A 17,009-nucleotide genomic window follows, 5' to 3' on the forward strand; every position below is an offset into this window, starting at 1 on the left:
CGCTTACCCCGCGCCCGCCCGATACAGATCACGCATTCTACGAATACCTTTAACCGCGGCATTGACGACCACCAGCCATCCCTTTCGCTCCAACGCGCTGCTGCTGCGGAGGATCTTCTGAGATGCGCGGGACGAGGGGGGCCTAATGGACGTTTCACAGCGGACCACGCTTCCTAAGTTCACCAAGTAAAGGTCACACGGGCTAAGAGAGCCGGACGACGCAGCGTGAGCGTGGAACTCGGCCGCGAGGTAGCGAGTGCGCAACACCGGCAGCGCCCACATGACCGGCGTTTAACTATAAGCGCTCCACAGAGAACGCTATCCGTCTCCCTCTTACTTACGCCTTTTATAGATATTCTCGCTCATACACGGCGACGTGGAAAAATGTATCTAGTTCTGTGGAGGCGACGCGGAGTTCGGTAGCAGTTTATTTTTTTTTTCTTTTTAATAAATTTGTGGTTGTTTGTCTCGCTTAGGCGCGCGCCCGGGGCGTCGTCGAGCGAGACGGTGAATTGCCACCGGGTTACGCCTTCCGCGCATTCTGGTTATTAAGTAGGTTGCCGTGGTATTAGAGCCTCCGTGTACTGAATGAGCGCAGGCGCATATGTATATGATAGTGTCGTAAATACGGGCTGTTTGCGGTGTGGCCGGCGTTTATGTGCGCCCACGGCTACTGGCTTACGCGCCGCCTCATTTCACGCTTTCCATCAGCACGCATTTGTTATGTTTTTGTTATTAACCTGATGTTTGTCATGATCGCACATTTAATAACATCAGTAAGAGCACTACAAATAATAACATTTGCCTATTTAATTTTTCATAAGCGGTAACAAAAGGTTTTTTAGCAATTTCAGAACAATTGCTACTTATTTTATACTTATATATGGTTATAAGTGGTCTTAAGCTGCTTTTCTGCAATGTTAACGTTAACTTAAGAACTTCCAATAAGTTACCGAGAAAGTCAAAGTAAATTACGGTACAATGAGATCCATCACATGGAATGTCCGATCTCTAAACTGTGTCGAATCATCCCAAATATGTCTTAAAAATAACGGTCCGGCCACGAGTCTCCAGCCATTGTAATAGAATAATAAAACAATACAACAATGTCCTTTTCACGGTTCTACTGCTACAATGTCAACATCAAAACATATTAGGAACATATTGTTTACTAAATTGGATTTCTTTATTTGAAACTGCGGGAAGGCATCGATCTTTTGAGTCCGTGCCATAGACTCATTGTCGGATTATAGAGTGCAAACTGGCCGTAGAGAAACCGATGTTTGCTCATAATATCAAGGGGACGTTTATGGAAACAAAGAGGGTACAAAAAATGCTTTGTGGGTGAATGAATGGTGTGACCACACCGGTTGACGGGCATCACGAATTTTGACGTTTTTCATGGCTAATTGAAAATGTCAATTTCACAGTTACATAACTGAATGAATATACACTTATGTAAGTAAACATTACAACTTATATTATAAATACATACGAGCGTAAGTTTATTTCTCTTCATATTTTATCTCCTGAATTAATCTTCTTGAAATTTTGCATATAAGTATCTAATTAAATGTCTGGAGAAGGACACAGGGTACTTTTGATTCCGGTAAAAACTATAGTTCCCGTAGAATTTCTGAATTTGCGTTTTAGCTAAAATTAAATACGCAGATAAACAAGTGTATCTCATAAGATTATATTGGAATGCCTTGTAAGAATTATTTTGTTTCAGTCTGAGCAGTTATTTATATATCATTAATTAAAAAATAAATAAATATTTCTTTTTTTTATCAATTTTCACGGGTACGGGAAAAAGGCAAATGTGACAAAAGCTGCGAGAAAATGGTAGTTATCTATAAAAAAAAACAATAATAAGTTCCAATTTCGTTTTACTAAAAAAACTAATAAAATAAATACCTATATACGGGAAAATCACAAAGTAAGTTCGAGGCTTGTGTTATGTGACTTACCTACTAAATGATATTTTTAAGAGATATTTTTAATAATAATTACTTAAGGAAATAAATATCCAAGGCTCAGCTAATTAGAATAGAATAAAATAGAATAGATTTATTTTCAAAATTGGATACAAGGTATCACTAATTGACGTCACACCACTTCAATCTAATTATAACTACTATCGATAGAAAGTTCTTTTTAGAATAAGATAAATAAACTTTTACAATTGATTTGAACCTGGGATCTTTTGGTTCAAAGGCGTCAAAACAGACCGTCGAAATCGTAGCAGATAATTATGGGCTACGACATGTATCTACGAAATTGTAGCAGAATGGCGCGTTGATGTCTTTTGTTTGCTACGAACTTATTGCTTTTTGTATGTAATGTGTTATAATCCATGACACAAACCTGTCACGTTTTTAAGCTTTACCGGGTAGACTGACCGTTGAAGCCATAATATTAATAAATAAGTTAGTTAAAAGTACTATTGTATACCTCTCCCATAAAAAAAAAAAAACCAATTCATTTTTTTTTTTTTTTGACCACGCAAATCTTATTATAAAATAGATGGGCTATAAATATTTCTAAGTGAATACTCACTCTGTAAGTGAATATAAAAAAAGAATACACTTTTTATATTTAACTTAATAAAATGATTTCAATTTTTTTCTTTTTGAATAAAAAATATTTGGAGCATTAATAGTCAAACTCAGACTCACCATAAGGGATATCATCATCCTTATTTAAAGCAATAAATATAAAGACAATTTCATCAAAATTAACAAGAAACTTCATACTTATGACTCTAACAAAATAATCCAACAATACATAGATGGAACGATAAGTCGATGCGATACTAGAATCGATATCGACGCTACCGACCAGCTCCATAAAAAAGCAGAATCGATGAGCCTTATACAGTGACGACTATCGAATTCTAAAAATAATACTTTAGCTCATCATTAACCCGACAATCGGATCGTGCTTTGTCTTTTTACTTGGTGACGCAATTCATACCGAAACGGAACAATAAAATAGAAAAAATCACATTCGAAATTAGACTGTAACATATTGAAAATAAGATAGAATTCAAAATGGGAACATTCCTTGTTGATCGCCGAAAGAATTGTCCGTTGACAACAGAGACATCCATGTTGTTCTTTTTTTGAATATCGAATGTAAAGAGCATTCTCATGCCGCTGTGAGAACGAAGTACGGGAATTCCTTCTATTCAGCCAGTGTCTTTGTGAGGAAACAAGGCCTGTCGATAGTTTCATGAAGGTAAGTACGCTCCGTTTATACTTTATACGCTTGACCCTATTTCCTTATCAGATACCTATGTATAACTGGCCAATACTCAGCTATTGTTTACCAAGTTCATAGTGTTCATGAGGTCATAGGTAATGTCACCTTAATTTTAAACCTAATAGACTCAGGCCCGAAGCGTGAGGCAATAATGAGAGTACAACTAGGATAACGACCTTATTAACATCAAAATCAGCGCTCAATTCTTGCGTTTATATTAACTTGAAGTACTGTTCGTAGTTTTCAGCCATTACAAAAAATATTTTGACGGTGGCAATATTAAGCTGAAAAATAAATACGTAATTATAAATTTTGAATCAATTATGATTAAATATTTCGTACTTTGTCTAACTAATTGTTTTAAATAAAAATAAAATAAAATTTTAGCTTCTTGCTGATACCAAAGGGAACATATCTTTTCATGGTAATTTTGGGAGGGAGGGAATATTATCATCAGACTTAGCTAAGCGCGCTGTGACAAGCTGGATTCAAAGCCTTATTGAAGCTAATCGGCTAGTTAACTGTTCCACCCCGTGAGAATTTCTCATATATAATAATAATATAAAACCTTTATATTATTACCGGACCCTGAGAAAGTAAGTATTTATTTTATTATTAAATAAAATATTGAGAGGATACTACATGATACTACAGGTACATAAAGAAAGAAAATTCGAATCTGATATGATTAGTATGGGAAAAAAGTAAAAAAAACTAAGTTTTCATAACAAAAACGATATAAATAGTAGTTTCATGTCACCATAAATTGTTTCAAAATACACACAAGAACAATGCTACGAAACCGAAAACAGAAAATCAAAAGTGATAATAAATTGGTCTTATTTCGGGAAATCTACATCTTGTTTTAATCGATTAACATTCGGAGTCTCGAGTGGAATGTTCGAATGATGAACGCGAATAATCGGCGATCTGCCACCGGATTCCACAGCGGATACCTCGTTACCGGGGCCATATTAAATCATTGTGTTTTTTGTCAAAATAATCATTAATTTATTGGAAGATTGATATCAGATTGGCCTACCTAAGTTACAATCTAGGGATCTCGTGGACAAATTTGTTTTTTTTTAAATAAATACGTAATACGTATATTTGTAAAGTTAGCATGTTAGAAAATACCACAGTTGTTACCAATTTTATTTTCTCGGCATGGAAGGAAATTAGTTGTTCATCTGAACTATGTATAGATTAGGGTCTATTTTTTATTATATTTAATATAAAGAGAACATTTTAATAATTAATTAATTCTTGTTTATTAAATTATCAATCAATTGGAATGTATTTAATTGGTAGGCTAGCAACCTGTCACTATTTGAATATCATACCTTTCAGGCATAACAAGACTGTTAGTAATAGCATTGTCTAGTCTACCCTGTAATATGATGTTCAATTACCTATTTAATATTTTGTAGTAGGTACTCAAAACAGTCTTCTGTTTGAGACTGTGAGTATAAAGAACCTACAAGTTTAGCTTTATTTTATATACTTACCTATACCTTCTATTTAAGGCAAAATACTAGTTAGCTATAATTTATATAATTCATTTTGCCAACGAATTAGGCTCCCAATATTACATTACCTAATTTCAATAATATAGCAATAAATAGTTCAGAATAATGGAGACTAAGTCTGCGGCTTTCAACATTTAAATTATGACTTAAAAATAGCAGAATTAGGTGTCAACGCCTACATCATGATTTAAATTAAAAATGGTAGGTCTGTCTTTCCTGTAAATAAAATTAAATAAATTATCGGTGAGCTTTCTGACAGTGAAAAAGAATCATTCCATCTTTCTTTGTCGATGTCGCAATATCCAATAAATAGGAATAAAAATACTTTCCATAGGCACGGTATGGAATTAGAAAATAGAACGACTAGAATGAATTTAAAAATATTTTTTTTTAATTAAGGAAATTTTCAATTTTTATGAGATAAAATACTTCTTCAGTCAGTTGCTCAGCAGTTGCTTACTTTTCAGAGCAAATAGACTATTTGTATATATTATGTAGACTATTAGAATAAAAAGTACTTAACTACTAACGTGCTGCTCTTCAACAATAAATTAAACTTGCAATAGATGAAATGCCAAAGTCGCAAATTCAGTTTCATATTAAAGTGACTACCGAGTTTAAAACAAATTTTGTTATTCCAAATACCTATTATATCGCAAATACTGATCAAAAAGAAGTAAATATTTTTAACAAAATATTCAAAACATCGATTCGCATACCTAAGTTTTAGCCTTCAGTCGTTTTAAAACCGAGCTAAATCAAATCGATTCAATCGATAAAAGAAAAAAAAAACTCGACGGTCTCCGAATAATTGTGTTTTACAATCGTGCCGGACAATAAATAATTCAATTTCGCTGTTTAAATTGCTTTTTGAGTCAAATTGGTGCCTTTATAGTTTGTGTGTTAAGGTTGTTATTACAAATTTGGTATTATCAAGGGAATATGTTTCGTTGCCGCTCGTTATAAATTAAAACAGTGTACCCTCGTAATAATTATATATGTGTGGGTACCGTTTGTGGCACCTGAATATATGAAAATTACTTCACTAAAAATTGCTAAATATTGTTGAATACGAAGCGTAAAAATTTATAAATAGGAAGGTAGTTATGTATTTATGGTGAGCTTATTGTTTTAAAACAAATGGTCGGACTTGATGACACTAAAATGCAAATGTGGGAATGATATTATAATTTACAGGGCAGACTAAAACAAGAGGCCGATCTCAGCTGATGACCGTTTTATGGCGATTCTACTTTAGTAGCATATGTTTTTTGTTGAGCTGTTTTTATTATTTACGAGTATTTGGTTTTAAGTCTAAAAGTCATAGCAAGTTTTGCCTTATTTCGGTACGACGTATTATTAGATTTTTAATTCTATTATTATATTGTAACATTTTATAAACACATGCTTAAAATCCTTTTAAAAATGTGTAGAAACACATTAACATAAACCTTACAAAAAAAAAACAATTAATAGTAATCGAAACTTAACATAAACTAAATACAGTTTGGAAATATACTCTTATCTCTTCGCCCTAAATTTGTAGGCAATTTGCTGTTCTTGATAATTAGTCAGATCTCGTTTTAAATCGTGGAGCAGACTAAATGATAGCAATTAAAATACTTTACCGTCGGATAAAGCTACTGTTTCGTGTGTTAAAATTAAGGATGTTAACGATTGACTTATTATTAAGTGTTGAAAAATTAATTAATCTATTTTAATAATTTTAATATTGATTGATGAATTAAAAAAAAACCATGTTATACTAACAAATTTTTTTTGTAATTTGTCCCTTAAACAATATTTCCTCTTATCTGAAGCATACACTTATTCTTTTTATCAATTATGGTAAAATTTTCGCTATGATTTCGAATTTTATTTCCTTCTTTATCAGTTATTAGCACAGCTGGTCAGTCTTCATGGAAGTTAAAAACAAAAAATCAATTTACATGAAATTTAATGAGCAAATTATGTATATTAGCTGATGTTTATATATCGGCAAAGGCGAGACAAATAAGTCATAACATTGAGAGAACACATAAGGACAAACCCGACTTTTTATTTTTTGTAGGAGAACAAGAATACATGTTTAAATTAAAAAAGGGTATATACCTACAGTAAGTTCCATTTTCGTAAAATAATTATTGTCTAAAATATCTGTGGCATTGCCAACAAGCATAGAGTAGCATTTTCACAAAGATCCTTACGAAATAAATCTCCGAAACTTACGAAATAAAATCCTTACGAAATAAAGTCTACCTTCTCAAAAAGGCAAAGACATATGTACAGATTCACTATTATTGATGTTTTTCTCTTGACACTTGATAGTGCATCTGTACCGTACTGTGTACCATACCGTACCTGTGTGCATAGTAATGCACACAGGATAGATATAGTAATCCCACTATTTCGGTACGGAAGACGGAATTCCTATTCCTATGTAACCCTGATAACACCTGATCCAGCTTAGATCAAGCTAAGCTGGATCTGGTGCCCCTGTAAGGTTTTAGTACTAGTAGTAGTTAAACAAGAGTCGCTGTGTATAAAACCTGACATAATAAGCTCACCTCTTTGGAGAGGAGCCTGGGGTCTGCTCCAGATTCCTCTCCAAAGAGGTGAGGATACAACTGCGACTATCACCAAAAAGATTAATTTTGCTTACGTTTACGTTTCTCCTGCCTCGTAATGAATAATAAAAAAATATTATTTATGTGAAAGAATTATGCATAAAAATGTTTGTTCTTCGCACATTGTAAATGTTGCAAGAATACAAAGAAGAGCATTAAGACGTAAAGCGATACTTTAGTGGCCACTTAAATAACATGTCTCATTTAATCGACTGTAATCGGATACGCGGCAATCGATTCTTATGATTTTTCTCGATATTGAACCCGATCGATTTGATGACCGGCAACTATAAATTATATCGGTTTGTGCGTGGTGGTCTCTGAATCAATTTTAACCTGCGGTTTTTCTTGTTATTTTTTAAAACTTATTTGCATATAATATGGAACAGTGTCTTCAAAATGATTCGATAGGGTGAATAAACGAAGTACCAGAACCTATAATGTAGTTATTTTTGAGAAGATTAAAATTTTTTTAGTAGCATCCAAAGATCCACTCCCGAATCCTCTCCAGAGAGGTGAGGATGTAACCCAGTCTAACGGCAAAGACTTGACCGCCACCTTACGCTTGCCCAGCAGGCAAGCTTTAAGTAAACGATTGCAAAATTATCTTTTCTATTCATTCAAGTTTACCGACTTTACCGCACAGGAAGTATTGTTTGACACATGCCGTTTACATAATTACCGACAAACAGAGCCTCGCCAAAATACGTACAGAATCAATATTCGTTCTCGGAACGCTGCGGAAAAACGATAGGGTGTCTTTGTATGACAAAGTTTAAAGCGGCCAAAGTTACATTTGCAGTCAGCGAATCATTGTGTTTAAAATACGAACTTTAAAGTTGGGGATTTAAGTGTAATTTTTTTTATTTGTGGTAAAGATGTTGGGTATAGGTGTTTGAAAAATCTTGCCCCTTGCCGCCTTGCAAAATAATGTTGCCAGTATTTCGGTTTGACAACCAGCCGTTATGGGCGGTCTTTGTAATTGTCACCTATTTCGGTTTCTACGCGTCAACACTGACATGGATGCCGGTCATTCAGCCGCTATGAAATATTTTCTTTATAATAAAAAGTGACGTGTTTTAGAATTTTCAGGAATATCAGTAAGGGCAATAATTGAATTAAAGTAATGATAGTAAAAAAATAGATTACTTACCTAGTTGTGAGCAGGACCTCAGTCAGAAACATCACATACAGAGACGCAAAAGCTAATTAAATTATTAAAAAAATTAAAAAAGCATAGTTTCTTAGATGCTTTATTAATAATACAGAAAAATTGTATTCAATATTCAATGTTTATCAAACTACATGACTTCGGATTGCCTATTTCCTAGTGAAATAAATGAGACAACAGAGAAGGTATCACAATAATTCACAATAGCTTTTTAGACAAAATATGTAGGTATTAATATACAAATTACGATTATGAATAAGGTGAAATAGGACTGCTACATCTTGTGGCTCATTAGCACCTTTATAACCTACCCTTTACCTTTCATTGTATGAATATTTCTCGCAGATTTTAGCGAAATAGCATAGAAATAATTTGCTTTGAAATTCAAATGTTAGTATTTGAAACTCATTATCAACTAGGTATAGAAAGTCTACCCTTTTGAATAATCATGGAACATTTTGAATTTGCCAATTGAATGAGAAATGATATTTTAATATCAAAGTCCCATTCATAAATTTTATTACATGTGTACTGTATGTATGTATGGCTTCCCAAACGTCGCTGTTCGTGCTTCGTATGCAAATAATTTACCAATGTTTCGAACACGCGTCCGTTATTATTCTTGTCGCCAAATGTATAGAACTAAAAAAGGACAAAAATATGTCTCCCAAGTGTTTAATAGGTTGAAAACTATGCAAGACAGCATAGTGAGCTGTTATTGTGAGGCGTAAGCATTATCAAGCCTAAACCCAAATGAATGATTTGCTTAAGCAGAAAAAAGTTTGGATATTACCTGATAACACTATTATGTAATTTCCTTTTACTTACTATATCTATATATAGTCCTTCATTGCCTTGTCTATGTCAAAAAATAGTGACTGCCTTTAAGCATTTGTTACTCAGGAGAATTGTGATGATTCCTGGACCACATACCTAATTAAATTGGATGTCAATGTACTTACTTTAGTATTGATGATTGGGAATACTAAGAGACAAAAAAAAATCCAGGTGAAAATAATCCAACACTCATAGTTTTAGACTGCCGGCAATTCAGCACTGAAAATATTTTAAGTAAGTATCAAATTGCTGGCATTAATTGAAGACATATACAATCTTTTCTTTAAAACATACCATTATCCATACCTGTGCGATCTAACGCTGTAAATTGGTAAATATTTTATATCCTTTTACATAAATTGATAAATATTTTTATATCCTATTACAAAAACACAGCGCATTACTTCAACAATACAAATCACATTAAAGGTACTGCAGACTAAAATTGACGAATGTAAAATTGAAGCAGAAAACAGGCGGTTTAACATATTCTTTGGTTTCAAACGTCGATAAATTAAAAATTCCCATAAAAATCATAAGCATGGCAACCCAGTTATGACGCCTATAGACGCCGCCTCAGAGCGTCGCCGACTACATGACGTGTGCTCGCTTATTTATACCCCTTTATCGTATGACGTCGGTATAAAAGACACCGCCTTAATAATAGGACGACAGGCTTTGTACCGGCCCTACATGTTAACGTACAACCATTCATCTTGGCATGTCGATGAAGTATAGTGAGACGAGTAATGCCTGCACAATAGTAATAATTCCTACACTGAGAGCGGTTAAAGTAAAACGTCCTTACTAATTTATCCGTTTTTGGGACGTTAGGCGCACGTTTTAACTAGCGTTAAGTGAATGGTTGGATAATAAAGTGTTTTTAAATTTATATCGATATGAAAAGGTAGAGAAAGTATGTGTGTGTCTTTACTTTATTTTTGTGTTTATTATTCAGCATGTCAAAATTCTGAATAACTTCACGTATATTAGACAATTCTTTCATAGTCTATCATGTCGTAGTTCTTTCCATTGCATATACATATATCCATTATGTATTTGCATAAGAAATACTGATAATTGAACTAAGGACCTGAATTCCAGGCATTTATTTCTTTTCTGGTATAATTTTAGATACGAGTAATGTCTGTTAGTGAAATAAGACTAATGACAACACAAGAGAGAAAAATGACAAGAGGAAATAAAAGGTAAACGGAAACCAATAAAAGAAAAGATTTTCCAATAACAGATAAAACCGCTTAGACGAAAACAAAATCAAATCAATGCCACTAAAAGTAAAAGCGGCATAAGTTTAAACCCTTTCAAAATTACGTCCACTTTATCTTTGAGCAGTCCATAGTGAAATTACTGTAAGGCCCCAAGTACACGGTTCCCACGGCGAACCGCCCGGGGCGACCCTCACTGAAACAAGAGGTTCTGAAACCGACCAACAAATTATTACTAGTGATACTTGGTAATGGGATATTGATTTAGTAATACCATGTTCAGATGGCCGTAAATTGTGTGCGGTCGCCTTAACAGTAAAGAAGATGGAGGTCCAATTCTAATGGCGAAGACAGCTGGCTTTGGATTAAATGTTTATTCGTAATGGCAAAGGTCGATGGCCAATTGTTGAAGTTGTGCTATAATTGTCGTTACGATTTAAAAAGTTTCTGATTTTGAAAACACTTGTGAAACAACTAGTGAAATGTTTATAAATTTAAATAATTTAGTTAGCCTTAAATTATACTGATTTCTATAAAAAAAAATATTCCCCTAGACCTCCCCATATAGTGGAGGCTTGTAAAGACGAACCATTTCAAAGAACCTCACACATCGAACGCCCATTCACAAACCCTCCGTAGGTATACCATTACAACTCAATAGCATTCAATTCATTAAATACTACGATGCTGTCAACGACTCTACTAATTATCACTATATCTCCATCGCTCATTCAATTTTCACCTCTAAATCTTTAAGTGTTGAGTCGAAAATGTATAGTTTTTTATCCGTCATGGTGGTACAGATGGACGGATGTGAAAAAAGAAGTCGATCGACGCCATGTGAGGCCTAATTAAGATATGTATCCGATGTAAACCAATCTCTTTTCTCGCTGGAACACTATTGTCCCATATATACGACGTGTATGTAGGTAGGTACCTATGGTTGGTATGGTATATTATTGCTCTTTAAAATAATTAATTTAGAGGCTTATATGATACCTCCTTTTTTATTAGTATATACAGAACATGGTCCTATTATTGTAGGTAGTTTAAATCTAAAGACAAATAAAATATAATAGTTTGACTATTATTTTGCACTTTGGCCACCTGAGCGATTAAGTTTAACAAGATTTGATTCCACATTGATAAGACTCTGGTTATATATGTGGAATAGCATTTAGCAACTTGCTAAATGTAATTATTTTACTTCTCTGAATTAAAAACTGAATCAATTGGTTTTTTAGTCAAAAGTACGCGCTATCATTTAAAAAAAAAGATTGCCAAAATATTTATAACACTTCCTTGGAGAGACGAATGAAAAATGTGCTTGCTTGGCTGATCTGAGAATTATAGTGAATTGTTATTAATATTATCGGGCGGGAAAGATGTAAGCAAAACAATACACTGATTCAAAACATTTCTTGCTTTTACCCCGCACGAGTAGGCAAAGTCCTATTGGACTACAAACTGTGCTTCCATGCCGCCTCTGAACGTTGAAAAACTTTGTCTTCTCTCTCCCTTCAGAGTGGGCATTCTGTATTTATGGGAGAAATGAAATTGTCCCATATATACGACGTGTATGTAGGTAGGTACCTATGGTTGGTATGGTATATTATTGCTCTTTAAAAAAATTAATTTAAAGGCTTATATGATACCTCCTTTTTTATTAGTATATACAGAACATGGTCCTATTATTGTAGTTTAAATCTAAAAACAAATAAAATATAATACTCAGTTTGACTATTATTTTGCAATTTGGCCACCTGGGTGATCAAATTGAACAAGGTTTGATTCCACATTGATAAGACTCTGGTTATATATGTGGAATAGCATTTAGCAACTTGCTAAATGTAATTATTTTACTTCTCTGAATTAAAAACTGAATCAATTGGTTTTTTAGTCAAAAGTACGCGCTATCATTTAAAAAAAAGATTGCCAAAATATTTATAACACTTCCTTGGAGAGACGAATGAAAAATGTGCTTGCTTGGCTGATGTGAGAATTATAGTGAATTGTTATTAATATTATCGGGCGGGAAAGATGTAAGCAAAACAATACACTGATTCAAAACATTTCTTGCTTTTACCCCGCACGAGTAGGCAAAGTCCTATTGGACTACAAACTGTGCTTCCATGCCGCCTCTGAACGTTGAAAAACTTTGTCTTCTCTCTCCCTTCAGAGTGGGCATTCTGTATTTATGGGAGAAATGAAATATCTTACTCAATATAAGAGAGGTAAAACGATAACAATATGCTTCATCTACTAACTAGTTTTTGTATAAGTACATGTTCGAGTGACCTGGTCTGTTCTTTGCAAGGATTTTTATGAAGACCGAAACAGATTGAGATCATGTTAAGCAGCTCAATAATAATGTACCTACGGGTGTCTATGTATTTTTTTCTTAAGTCATTCGGAACATGGGTGTGTTAAAGAAAAATTTGAAAAGCGAAGACCTACCCCACCTGTATTCTGTGGCCTAGACGGATATACACTTGATCAAATCAGAGACGTTGTGGTGAACGTTATTTGCGACCCAGAGTTATGTTCTTTTTTTAAACATAAGAGTGAAATTATTTTCGATTGTTTTCATGGTGTACTATCCAGAAGAAATAGGTGAGAATTTCGACAAATTAATGAAAGATTGTATGCTCACTTTACTAAAAAACGCTAAAATATAAAATAGAACAAAATTTAAGTTCATGTTTGCACACAGGGTTATTATACTTTAAGAGAACAAAAAAGTAAGGACACGCAAGACGTTGAGTATTGCCCATACTCGTAAAAATTCCATTAACTCGAGTATCAAACTACACTGAAAACATTCTCATAAATTCAACAATATGATAATGCCGTCTGCAATACGAGAGCATCGATTATGAAAGCTATCTTGTATTGTATCAAAGCGAGTTTCACTTCTGTATCGATAAAGAATTTGACTAGGCGTGTGCCGGCTGACTTCATAAACAGCACATTTGCATCCCGAGCGAGCCCGCCGCAGAAACCACCTCAATCGATCGCTAAAAAAAATCATCGCATTATACTCAGCGCGCAACTACCTATATAACTTATTAACTAGAATAAACATCACAAGAAAGCTTGCTTTTCATTCAAAAATAAAACCAATTTCAAGGAGATAGGATTGAGAATGAATTAGCATAATTGGCAATATAGGCTCCAACGGAGTAAGGAGATTCCAATACAATAATACGTGCACTGGGCCGGCGCGCGCGCAGTCTGATCTGACCACTACTGTGCATTTCCCACGGGCTGCGTAGTGTTCCGTCTCTGTCGGGCCGTATAGATGTGTCCCTGTCTCTCCTGATGGACTGGTGCTCTTTCGTTAAACGAAGTACACCCACACACGCCGTCGGTATTTCAGATTGTTCCGAAGTGGAGACCGACATAGATTACGTCAGCCCACGGCTTGGTGCTAGAAGTTTGTTATCGATGTACCACCACCATGCTCGTTATGTTGCAAGCATTCGGTGCAAATTGTTGGAATGTAAACTGTAATTTGATCCGCAACATAATTAGAGTCTGTTACAAGATAATTATGAATGTAATTGTTGAAACAGTTGATTTATCCTACTTATTTGTGATTTCTCAATGGGCACTTATTTATCTAAAAAAACAAAGGAAAATACACTAGACCATCGAATATGGCAGTTTAATTTTCAAGATAATAGTACTTATTTGAAATTTAAACCATATGTCCATACATACAGAACCTTGTAAAGGTTTTTCAAATTTAACGTCACGGCGGTACCTTAAGAGTTCAGAAATAGGTATTTACTTATGCAGATTACTTAGATATCATCCCCCTAGAGTTTGTATCGGTTGTGTTCCGTAAGGAGGAACACAGGATTCGCATATGACCACGATTCAGGAACAGAAAAGTCTTATGATTACGCGATTTACTACGAAGATTTTCCTTCACAGTAAGAACTTGGCAACTAAGATTCACAAAGCTCTTATGAACGGAGATAAGTCAAAAGAGCCATGTATACCTAAATAGGCGCAATGGGATTAGATACTTACCGAATAACTATTCGTATCGACGCTTTAGCATTTTAAAGTAAGTTTTAAATTCCGTTAGAATTAATCTCATAGAGTCAAAAACAACAAAAAGGCCTTGCCAAAATAATATGGGTCAAAATCAAAATGAGTGACGTAGAAATAGCTCCAATTACATCGACGTGCGAGTCGATGGAAACTAATCGCTCGAAATATTTCGCCTTAATTAGCCGCAATGGTTACGCCCGCGGCGTCGCTTGACACGTGACGTGCGGCGCACGAGTTCTAGACAGAAGAGAATTAGACAACCTCCTACCATGAAACCCATTTCAATAAAACAATAACGAAATTTCAAAAGCTTTACGACTTACATTGACGGTTTTGTATCGCTCGCTTGTTACACTAAAGCAAACCAACAAGCAATGGATGCAACTAAATTCTATTAAGTCTGAAACAGAAAAAGAACAGTGTGGACATTGCCATTTGAAATTGGTGGGAAATTCTTTTAGATTTTGCATCTACAATTATTGGCAATTTAAATATTAAACAAAATGGTTATATTAAAATCTTCCGACTCGATTAAAGGGCTAATAATGATATTATCATGTCGTCTAATACAAAATTTTGAATGATAATTTCCGAGAATTCAGTTTGATTACTATTAAAGAACGCATTATATGCAACCTATAATATATTTTAAAATGCTTGCATTGCCAAATCCATAAAAAATAAAAAAAAGTAGGTATCTACCTAGATGTAAGTACTCTGATAAACTACTTAGATGACAAACTACTACTAGCAATAATGAGCAAACCATGGAGAATTCTCTCTGTTACATACCTATATTTTATTTACTACCTACAGTGCGTTTACTACCAAGATTGCAATCAATAAAATAATCAATTGTATTTGTTTTCTCTTTTCTAGATTACATTCGCAAATTGACATTTGGATACAGATGCCAGTTTCCGTTTTGCAGATAATTACAGTTAAAATAGTTACGCATCTGTAAGACTAGTCTATGAAAAAAGGTTAATAACAACGAAATAAATATTATGAAAAAACTTTATTTAAATATTTATCATGTACACAAAACAAATGACGATCTTTACGCATATAAAAATTACACACAACTGTAATTTTAGAAATACACTGATACAATTTTAGATACATACTGTAGTGGATCAAAAATAAAAGCAATATGTTGTACCAGTAAATCGATCTTCTAAGGGTTAATTTAGTCAGTAAATCCACTTTATATTTTTACATTGGGTACATGAAAGCATAATATACATACATACATATAATCACGTCTATATACCTTGCGGGGTAGACAGAGCCAACAGTCTTCAAAATACTGATAGGCCACGTTCAGCTGTCTTACTGATAGAATTGAGATTCATATAAGGTTGCTAGCTCGTCGCCTTAAAGAAGAATCCCAAGTATATAAGCCTGTCCCTTAGTCGCCTTTCGTCCTATTCTTTATTAGTGCCGGGAACCACACGGCACCAATAGATATAATAGGCTGTTGTCTAAACAAGTATACCTAAAATAAAACTATAACTAATTACAAATAAGTAACAAGTGCACTAAAACAAACTCGGTGGATTTCTCAAATACAATTCTTTACTAAAAAGAATAATACCTTCTTCAAATAATTAACAAGTGCACTAAAACAATCGGTGGATTTCTCAAATACAATACAAATTTTTTAAAAAGAATAATACCTTCTTCAAATAAAATGTCAATACTTTTAATAATTTCAATATAAAAGTGAAGAAAGTTTAGATTTTATACCTGAAAAGTGGCTAATGCGAGAAAGAAAAGCTTTTCAATGTTCCTAAATAGTATATTTTCATCAAATTTTGACTATAAATTATGATCAAATATTGGCTGAATTTATTTTTTAACAATTACTTAAAAATTTTAACTTTAAAGAGATTCTAACAAATTTTTAACATCAATTTCACTGCTGGATTTAAGCCCCTTTCGTCTATTTGAAAGCTGATCGATCACAGACAATACCGGTGGTCACATCTGGACACTCAATATAACCAAGTTGCATTTATTCACTACACTAGCTAGTCGAAGGCGGAGCGTCGGTGGTCCAATTGTTAAGGTGCCCGGTTAAAATACGTGATGCGCAGGAAGGCACATGTTCAAATCTCACCGCAGAAAGGTACCAGTAACTCTTTCCAAAGTTATGTACATTAGTTTGAATACTAACAGATGCTCTTACGGTGAAGGAAAACATCGTGAGGAAACCTGCATATTCAGGCAACTGGATGTGTAACCATGGATCCAATACGGGTTAGGTTTACCTGCAAAAGCTTCGTGCAAA

This window comes from Amyelois transitella, chromosome 17, assembly GCF_032362555.1.
Source record: "Amyelois transitella isolate CPQ chromosome 17, ilAmyTran1.1, whole genome shotgun sequence".
In the NCBI taxonomy this organism is placed as follows: Eukaryota; Metazoa; Arthropoda; class Insecta; order Lepidoptera; family Pyralidae; genus Amyelois; species Amyelois transitella.